Consider the following 10787-nt stretch of genomic DNA (forward strand, 5'->3'; position numbering starts at 1 on the left):
AGGGAAAAGATCTGAAGGCAGAAGGAGACGTCCAGAATTTAAGAAATGTTTGATGATCGACGCTCGAAGAGGAAGGCCGGTGAGGAGAGACCCCAAAGACTGATGGTAGAGACTGAGGAGAGACACCTGTCTGAGGGAGCACCTCTCCCCGGAGTGTAGTCTGCAGGGTGTGGATGGAGTTGGCCACTGCTGGGCCGCGGAGGCGAGAGATGTGGGATGGGGGCCCCGGCACTGGGGTGAGGGAAAGAGTTGATGAGGTTACGAACAAGACCGAGGTGACCTCTTCCTTCGCTAAGGTGTAAAAGCTGGAAGGTGCTGGACCCGGGCCTAGGGCACTCTCCGTTTGTCCCTCAGCTGACCTCCTTCTGGTGCTTAAGACTCAAACCACAAGTCGGCTCCATTAAATGAGGAGATTAGATTTAAGTCAGTTGCAGCTTAAAATGATACTGTGGAATTTTTCAAAGGAGAGACATAACTTCTTTCCCCTTTTGCTCTTATCTTTGCTCTTGGCATTTTTAGTCCCACCTTTTAAAAAGAGCAGACTCAAGTTACTCTAAAAATTCTCAGTCATTAAAAAATGTCTTCATGGCCGCTTCTTTCAAAATATGTTGATACACGAGCATAGTAGTCAATAGCTGTGTCTCTATTGTGGTGTTTGCTCGCTCTTCAACAAGGGCAATCACAAATCACTGGTGAGTCCTAGGCACAGTAAAGACTTAATTTTACCCTTTATTTTAACAAAGTGTGATGTAACAAATTATTAAGTGTAAAAAATAAAGGCAGTAATAGTAATTGGCTTATTAGTAAACTATCTTCTAAGTCTGTATTACAGAATATTGAAACTCATGAATATCTCCTGGCCTCTAATTTTCCATGCTGTGCAATTTGCACAAGATGGCTGGAAATGGAAAAAGAATAGGAAAGTTCACAGGGCTAAGTGTATATGGAATAACAACTTTTTCAAAAAAAGGAAACCAGAATGTATCCATTTTAAGTTGCACTTTCCCACAGCTGTCTTGTTGCATTATCCACTTAGTTTATTGTTCTTGCAGACAATAATAATATCTTCAGAAGTAATTTGGATCTCCCAGTTTGCAAGTTACATAATAAAATCTTTCCTTTGACTCTTGATTCACAGTTTATTTTAAATAAAACCATAAAAATTTACTGGACTCAACTGGAGGGCTTTTGGCTATTGCTAGAAATCAAATCCAACCTGAAGAGTATATGGAAGCTGTCTAAAGGGAGTTCCAACAGCTGTCTCCAAAAATCTCTTAGGACAAAAAGATTTTCTTTTTGTCTTCCATAGTGCATAGCCTAACTCCTCACAAATGGCTCAGACTCAGAAAATGTTTATACAGTTGAATCATTTTATTTATTTTTTTTAATATTTTATTTCTTTATTTTTAGAGAGTGGAAGAGAGGGAGAGAAACATCAGTGTGTGGTTACTTCTCACGTGCCCCACAACCCAGATCCCAGCCTGCAACCCAGGCACATGCCCTGGCTAGGAATAGAACCAGCGACCCTTTGGTTCATAGGCTGCCACTCAATTCACTGAGCCACACCAGCCAGGTCCAGTTGAGTCATTTTAATTGCCCCATTACTTAATGGTTCACATTTTGATAAGCTCTTTACTTTCTCCTGTTATCACTATGTTTGCAATACTAAAACCCAGAAAAGATTAATAAAAACATTAAGAAATGAAATATGAAGTATTATGCAATAGAACTCTGGTATTATTTCTTTTTAATAAAGTAATACATGAAACTGTTTTAATTGAACAATACAAAGTAATATGGAGGAAAAATATAACATCTCCCCCTCCTCCTCCCCCACCAGAGTAACCACTTTGATGTGTTTAAACCTGTGTTATCTGATAGTCACTGGCCACATGTGGCTATTGAGTGCTTGAATGTAGCTGACCCAAACTGAGATGTACTGCCAACTATAAAATATGAATTGCATTTCAAAGATTTAGTATGAAAAAATGTGTAAAATATCTCGTTATTCACCTTTACATTGATTACATGTTCAATAACTTTTGTATAGTGGGTTAAATAAAACATTATTAAATTTAATTTTAACCTATTTCTCTCTACTTTTTTAATGTTGCTACTAGAAAATATAACACTACATATGTGATTGGCAATACACTTATATTTCTATTGGCCATCACCGGTCTAGACTTTTTATTCTGTGCAATAATATGTGTCTACATGTAGAAGTAGTTGTGTTGTTATAAAACAAAGGGATCAGGCTTCTGGCCAAGATGGAGGTGTAGGTAGATATGTTTCACCTCCTCGTACAACCTAAAGAAGGATAACAACCAATTTTAAAACAAAAAGCAACCAGAACTGCGAAAATAAAACTGTGTGGAAGTGCAACAACCACTGAGTTAAAGAAGAAACATTCATCCAGACTGATAGGAGGGGCAGAGGTGGACAGCCAGGGCAGTGAGGACACGCAGCAAGGCAGCTGCTGGCAGACTGGGTGAGCGAGGTGACAGCTGGCGGACTGGGCAAGCCCACATTTGCAAGGATAAACCAGGAGGAACAACTGGGGAGTGAGACCGACTGCAACCCGGGGTTCCAGAACTAGGAAATAAAGCCTCAGAACCTCTGGCTATAAAAATCTGTGGGGGTTGTGGCAGAAGAAACTGCCAGTCTCTCAGGACAGTCTGTTGGAGGGGCCCATGGTGTCCTAGAATGTACACAAGCCTACTGCCTGGAAATCAGCACCAGGGCAGTGCCCGGAAGGGTGCAATTCATTTGTGGGAAGTGGGGAAAGTGGCTGAAAGCATAGCAAGAGCCAAGCAATCAGCATTGTTCCCTCTCTGACCCCTCCTCATAACCTCTGGCTGTAAAAACCTGTGGCAGTTGCCCTGGCAGAAGAAACTGCCAGTCTCTCAGGAGAGTCCATTTGAAGGGGCTACAGGGTCCTAGAACATACACAAGCCCACCCACTCAAGGAATCAGCACCAGGGCAGCAACTGGAAGGGTGCCAGTCACTTGCAGGAAGCATGGAAGTGACTGAAAGCAGGGCAAGAGCTGAGCAAGCCCATTGTTCACTCTCTGACCCCTCCCCCACATACAGTGCCACAACAGAGTGACTTGGGTTGCGCTGGCGAATAACTAAGGCTCTACTCCCCACAACGTAACAGGTGCGCCAAGACAAAGATATATGGCCCAAATGAAAGACCATGTCAAAACTCCATTAAAAGAACTAAGTGATGAAAAGATAGCCAACCTATCAGATGCAGAGTTCAAAATGTTGTTTATCAGGATGCTGAGAGAAATGGTTGAGTATGACTGCAAAATAAAGGAAGCAGTGAAGGCTATACAAAGTGAAATAAAGAAAAATATACAGGAAACCAAAAGTGAAGGGAAGGAAACTTGCACTTAAATCAACAATTTGGAACAAAAGGAAGAAATAACCATTCAACTGGAACAGAATGAAGAAACAAGAATTCAAAAAAAATTAGGAGAGACTTAGGAACCTCTGGGACAACTTTAAATGTTCCAACATCCAAATCATAGGGGTGCCAGAAAGAGAAGAGGAAGAGCAAGGAATTGAAAACTTATTTGAAAAAATAATGAAGGAAAACTTACCCAATCTGGTGAAGGAAATAGACTTCCAGGAAGTCCAGGAAGCTCCGAGAGTACCAGAGAAATTGGACCCAAAGAGGAACACACCAAGAAACATCATAATTAAATTACCCAAAATTGAAGGTAAGGAGAGAGTCTTAAAAGCAGCAAGAGAAAGGCAGAGAGTTGCCTACAAAGGAGTTCCCATAAGGCTATCAGCTGATTTCTCAAAAGAAACCTTACAGGCAAGAAGGGAATGGAAAGAAGTATCTGAAGTCACGAAAAGCAAGGACCTACATCCAAGGTTACTCTGTCCAGCCAAGCTGTATTTTAGAATGGGAGGAAAGATAAGTGCTTGCCTGGTAAGGGATAAAGGAGCTTATCGTCACCAAGCCCTTATTATAGGAAGTGTTAAAGGGACTTATCTAAGAAAAAGAAGATCAAAACTATGAACAGTAAAATGACAACAAACACAACTATCAACAACTGAACCTAAAAAAACAAAACAAACAAACAAACAAACTAAGCAAGCACCTGGAACAGGAACAGAATCATAGAAATGGAGATCACATGGAGGGTTATCAGCAGGTTATCTCCCCCTGGAAGGGGGAGAATGGAGGGAAAGGTACAAGGAATAAGAAGCGTAATTGGTAGGTACAAAAATAGACAGGGGGAGGTTAAGAATAGTGTAGGAAACGGAGAAGCCAAAAAACTTACATGTATGACCCATGGACATGAACTAAAGGGAGGGGAGGATGCTGGAGGGAAGGGGGTACTGGGCAGAGGGGAATAAAGGGGGAAAATGGAACAACTGTTAATAGTATAATTAATAAAACTTTTTTTATACTTAAAAAATAAAACAGGTAATTCTGTACCTGTTAATTCATAACATGATTTTTTTCATTTAACACATTTTTGAAGTCATTCCACATGGATACTTGGAGATCTGCCTAATTAGGGGATAGCTTGAAGATAACATTGGATATATAATACTTTATTTAACTATTCTCCTATTATATACATTTAATTCATTTCCAATTTTTCCATTGTAATAATCAGAGTTACAATAATCCTTGTACATTTCCTGTTTTCTTTTCGTACTTGCCAGGATTTTTCCTATATATATATAGGAAAACTATATATATATACAAAAATTATATAGTGTTCTCTTAAAAGCAAGAATAAACCTATATAGCATGATCAGTTTTAGAAAAGCTGGGGGTATTTGATTTGTTATAGCCTGAATTCAGGCCCACTTCCCAAAAACTTGCCCATGAGGTTACATTCTGGAATTTATAGTTTGGTCCTAGTGATGGTGAGTGACTCACTCAAGATGACACATTTACACAGTTTAGAGCTCAGAACTCCTGACTCCATTAAGGTTGCCAGCAACTTTCCTTTATCACAGGAACTGACAATTTTTTTTCTATAAAGAACCAAGTGGTCAGTAATTTAGACTTTGTGGGCCATACAATCGCTATAACATTGCTAATCTTTGTAGCACTGCCATTGTAGCACAAGAGCAGCCATGTTAATATGTAAACAAATGGTTGTGGCTGTGTTCCAGTAAAACTTTATGGGTACTAAAACTTAGATTTCATGTAAATTTTAGGAATTAAAATAATATGTTTTTGATTTTGTTTCAAAAATCATTCTTAGTGGTTCATAAACAGACAGCAGTTCAGTCTAGGCAGTAGTTTGATGATCCTTGCTCTAGACACTAAAGTCTAGAGAAATGGAAATTTCTTCATTATACAGAAGCTATTCCTCTTGCAGTTTTTTTTAATTAATAGATTTTTTAAGCAGCGTAGACATACTAAGATTTAGTGGAAAGGACAGAGTTTCCATATATCCCCTCACTTCCCCTCTCCGACTTCCCTTATTAACATCTTGTATAGTGTGGTACATTTGTTATAGTTGATGGGCCAATATTGATACATCATTATCAACTAAGGTCTATAGTTTACATTATGGTTCACTTTTTGTGTTGTACATACATTCTACAGTTAGGGTGAGTACAGGAAGCAACCCATTAATGTTTCTCACACTGATGTCTCTTTCTTTCTCTCTCTCTCTCTTTCTCTCCCCCCCATCAATAAACATATTCTCAGGTGAGGATTTTTAAAAAATAGCATTGTTCCTAAGACCCTATACTGAAAACAACCCAAATGTGTATTCATGGTAGAATGAATATATTATAACAATGAGAATGAACAAACCACAGCCACACACAACACAGATAAATCTTACAAATGTAATGGGAAACCAGAGAAGCAAGATACACATATGTGATCATCTCTTTTCGATCTAGATTTCTAAAAGAGACAAAAATAGGCTGAAGTTTTTAAGAAAGTAAAACTATAAGAGAAATAAGCATGTAATTACACCACTGGTTACCTGCGAGGGTAACCAGGAAGGGATGAGGAGTTTTGGTGGGAGTGGTCAGTTTCCGAGGTATATCAGATTTCCATTTCTTTTCATTTTTAAAAATGTAGGTTCTTTGCTGTTGTTGTTGTTTTTAGGAAAAGGGGAGGGGAGGGAGAAAGAGAGGAAGAGAAACATTAATGTGAGAAAGAAACATCCATCAGCCACCTCTTGCACACAACCCAAATGGGAACTGAAACTGCAACCCAGGCATGTGCCTTGACCAGGAATCAAAGTGCAACCCTTTCGCTCTCCGGGATGATGCTCAACCAACTGAGCCACACCAGCCAGGGCTTAAAATTTAGTTTTTAAGTGCACAATATTGTTAACTATAAGCACATATTGTACGGCAGGTCTCTAGATCTTTATCATCTTACATGACTGAAAAGTGTTCCGCTTCTTGACTCTGCATTAACTTTGTAATTATTCACTCTACTATACCTATGCTTTATGCATATTTTTAAAATATATTTCAATTTTAAGAAGAAGAAAATGAATCTTATGTATAAGGAAAACTGTATCTAAGAGAAGTGAATATAAAAGTTTAGTGATGAACTTGAATGGATGAACTTCTGAATGTTTCAACATCACTAGGAAATGAGAAGTTTGGCAAGGTACCTTCTAGTTTAAGACTCTCACAAAAGACTGATGATTTGAAAGCCTAGAGGTTAAGCATGGAAAGTGTTACTGGTAAAATTTTGATCATGTCATCTACATCTAGATTTATATTAGTATTGTGTTATAGGCACCTTTCAAGATGGCCCCTAAAGATCCCCACCTTCTAGAATTTACACTTTTGTAATCTTCCCTGGAGTGTGGGCTAAACCTAGAGACTTGCTGCTAATGAAAAAGTGATAGCACTTTCCTGATTGGGTTGAAAAAGACTGTGACTTTGGTCTAGCTGGGTTCTTTTCTTTTCAGCTCGCACATTTTGGTAAAGCAAGCTTCCATATAGGAGAGAACCATATGGCAAGGAACTTAGGCTTTGGTCAACAGCCAGCAAGGAGCTAAAGCCCTCAAAGCAACACCTGCAAGGAAGTACGTTCTGCTAACAACCACATGAGCAACACTGAAAGTAGATTCTTCCATAGTCATGCCTTCACATGAGACCACAGCCTTGGCCAACACCTTGATTACAGCTTTGCAATTCTAATCGAAGACCCACCTAAGCTACACCTAGATTTGTGACTCCCAGAAATCATGACATAATGTTTTTAAGCCACTAACTTTTGGAGTAATTTATTAAGCAGCAGTAGGTAACTATTAACATACATACTGGGCAAAATGTTATCTTTTCCTAGGCAAGACATATTTCATCCTTGTGAGGTTGATGAATAGTGACAAGCAAGTTCTTTCTTCTCAAAGAACATTCCCTTAGCTTTCTTTGGTTTTGCCAATGCTGAGCTAGACAAAGTGTACTTCAAACACCGAAGGAAATTGTGGTTTTAGTTCATTTGAGATAATCAGTATTGTCATTCTCACTGTCCTCGATGGGAAGGAATTAGGGACTTACATGGGAACAATTGTAGTAGACAATTTGCACGTTCAGTTACCATGTAGTTAGTCATTAGCCGTTGGGGGTTATCTCTAAAGAGGAATTCTTTCAGAGAGAATTTTATGGCAGCAAATAAAAGAAAATTTGTGATGGATTCGTGAGCTCTCTTCACTCCTATTTAGAGAAATCCTCCCATTTTTTGTTTAAGCATCTGAGAAGCCAAAATCCCCAGGAATTTCCCATGGGGCAGGTTGAGGATTTGTCCTGAGTGTCTTTGGGCAGGTTACTAAGCAAAGATGTGATACTTGCACCCACGGCACCTGAGCCTTATAGGCACTAAATACCCAACTTGTTGACCTGTGATTCATAAGTTTAGATAACAAAAGATTTTATCTACTGCATGTTCTTTATTCAAAGAATGCAGCTTAACTGGATTGGCTGGAATTAGAATATTTGCAAGAACATAGACAAATGGTTTTCCATGTAAGCTTAGTGGAATTCACAGTTGGGAGAAAGATTACTGAAAATATAAACTTTAAAAATAAATGTTATGCCCTGGGCAGGTGGGTCAGTTGGATGGAGCATCATATACACCTTGGTCAGGGTATGTACAGGAGGCAATTGATTGATCTCTCTCCTCCACTTCCTCTCTCTCTAAAAATCAATAAAAACATATCTCCAGGAGAGGATTAAAAAAAAAAAAAAAGGAATGTTACAAGAATGCCAACTGGGAGTTCTAGCCATAGCAATCAGGCAAGAAAAAGATAATGGAAGGTCATATAGGAAAGGAAGAAGTAAAACAATTCCTATTCACAGATGACATGACCTGATATATGGGAAATCTTAAAGGATCCACTACAAAACTATCAGAGCTATTTTTAAAAATTCAGCAAAGTTGCAGGATACAAGGTCACACAAAAATCAGCTGTATTTCTATACACTAGCAATGAGCAATCCAAAAAAGAAATTAAGAAAACAAATCCATTTTCAACAGCATCTAAAGACTAAAACACTTAAGAATAAATTTAACAGAAGTTTCAGCAGAAGTGCTGAAAACTACAAAACACTGCTTAAAGACATTAAAGACCTAAATAAGAGGAGAGAAAGCTGGGTTCATGAATTTAAATATTGTATCTTAATACTGTAAAGATGGGAGTACCCAAAAATGATCTATTGATTCAACATAATTTCTATCTGAATACTAGCTGGCTTCTTTGTAGAAATTGACAGGCTGACCCTAAAATTAATATGGAAATTTAAGGGACCTAGAATAACCACAATAATCTTGAAAAAGAGGAATAAAATTGGAGGATTCACACATCCCAATTCCAAATCTTACTACAAAGCTACATACAATATGATACTGGCATAAAGACAAGGTATATAAAACAATAGAATAGAATTGAGAGTCCAGAAATAAACCCATGTAGCTATGGTCAACTGACTTGTTGACAAGGGTACCACGGCCATTCAATGGGGAAAGAATAGTTTCTTCAACAAATGGTGCTGGGACAACCGAGTTTCCACCTGGAATACTCGTAGAATAAAACCAGGCCCTTATCTCACACCATATGCAAAATTTAACTCAAAGTGGATCATAAAACTAACTATGAGTTAAAAACCATAGAACTCGCAGAAGAAAGTATAGGAGTAAATTTTCATGACCTTAGATTTGGCAATGATTTCTTACATATGACACTTAAATACAAGTAACAAAAGAAAAAATAAATTGAACTTGATTAACAAAAAAATTTTTTTGCATCAAAGGGTACTGTTAAGGGAGTGAAAGGACAGCCCAGACAATGAAAAAAATTTTTGAAAATCACATCCAATGTGTCTTTTAAAATATATAAAGAACTCCTACACCTGAGAAAGACAACCCAATTAAAAAACAAGCAAAGAACTCGAATTTGCATTTCTCCAGAGATAAACAAATGACCAACACCTGGCTGGTGTTGCTCAGTGGATTGAATGCCGGCCTACGAACCTAAGGGTTGATGGTTTGATTCCCAGTCAGGGCACTTGCCTGGTTGCAGGCTAGGTTTCCAGTAGGGGGTGCGCAAGGGGCAACCATACACTGATGTTTCTCTCCCTCTCTTTCTCCTTCCCCTCTCCCTCTCTAAAAATAAATAAAATCTTAAGAAAAAACAAACCCACAAATGACCAACAAGCACATGAAGAGATACCCAACATCATTAGTAATTAGGGAAATGCAGGTCAAAAACTACAATGAGATGCTACTTCATACCCACTAAAATAGCCAGAATCGAAAAAATGGAAAATAGCCCTCACTGGTGTGGCTCAGTGGTTTGGGCATTGTCCCACAAACCAAGATGTTGCTGGTTTGGTACCTGCTCACGGCATGTGCCTGGGTTGCAGGCCAGGTGTCCAGTTGGGGACAAGCAAGAGGCAACCAATGGGTATTTCTCTAGCACATGGATGTCTCTCCCTCTTTTTCTCCTTCCCTTCCCCTCTCTAAAAATAAATAAATAAATAAATAAATAAAATCTTATTAAAAAATGGAAAATGTCAGTAAGGAAGTGGAGAAATTGGAACCTTTGTACATCACTGATAGGAATGTGGAAAAGTTTAGTGGTTCCTCAAAAATTTAAAAGTAGAATTACCATGTAACCCAGTAATTCTGTTCCTTCGTATATACCAAAAAGAACTGAAAATAGTTACTCCGATTAGTTGTTCAAGAATGTTTCTAGCAGCACTCTTCATGATAGTCAAAAGGTGGAAACAATTCAAATATCCATTAGTGGATGACTGGACAAACAAATGTAGTATATACATACCATGGGATATTATTCAGCCATAAAAAGAAACGAAGTAGTGATACAGGATACAACATAGAGGAACCTCAAAAACATTATGCTTAGTGATTAAAGCCAGACTGAAAAGGTCATGTATTATATGCTTCCCTTTATATGAAGTATCCAGAATAAATCCAGAGGCAGAAAGTGTATTACTGGTTGTTAGGGGTTGTGAGGAGGGGGATGGGGGGCATGACTACTAAGGTGTAAAGGTTTCCCTTAAGGGTGAGGAAAATGTCTGGGACCAGTTGCAGGTGATCAGGTTGCACAACATTATGAGTGTACCGAATGCCACTGCATCATCCACTTTAAAATGGTTAATGGCTCATTTTATGTGAATTTTACCTCAAAAAAAAAAAAAAAAAGTTGAGCTTGGCAAACCACTCTGAATAGTCCAAGCGTTGATTGACTCAATTCTGAATGCCAGCCCCATGAGAGTGGATTGGTTGTACCCTAACCCATGAAAT

This window comes from Pteronotus mesoamericanus, unplaced genomic scaffold, assembly GCF_021234165.1.
Source record: "Pteronotus mesoamericanus isolate MK-2021 breed Mesoamerican mustached bat unplaced genomic scaffold, CSHL_Meso_final contig_502, whole genome shotgun sequence".
Taxonomy (NCBI): domain Eukaryota; kingdom Metazoa; phylum Chordata; class Mammalia; order Chiroptera; family Mormoopidae; genus Pteronotus; species Pteronotus mesoamericanus.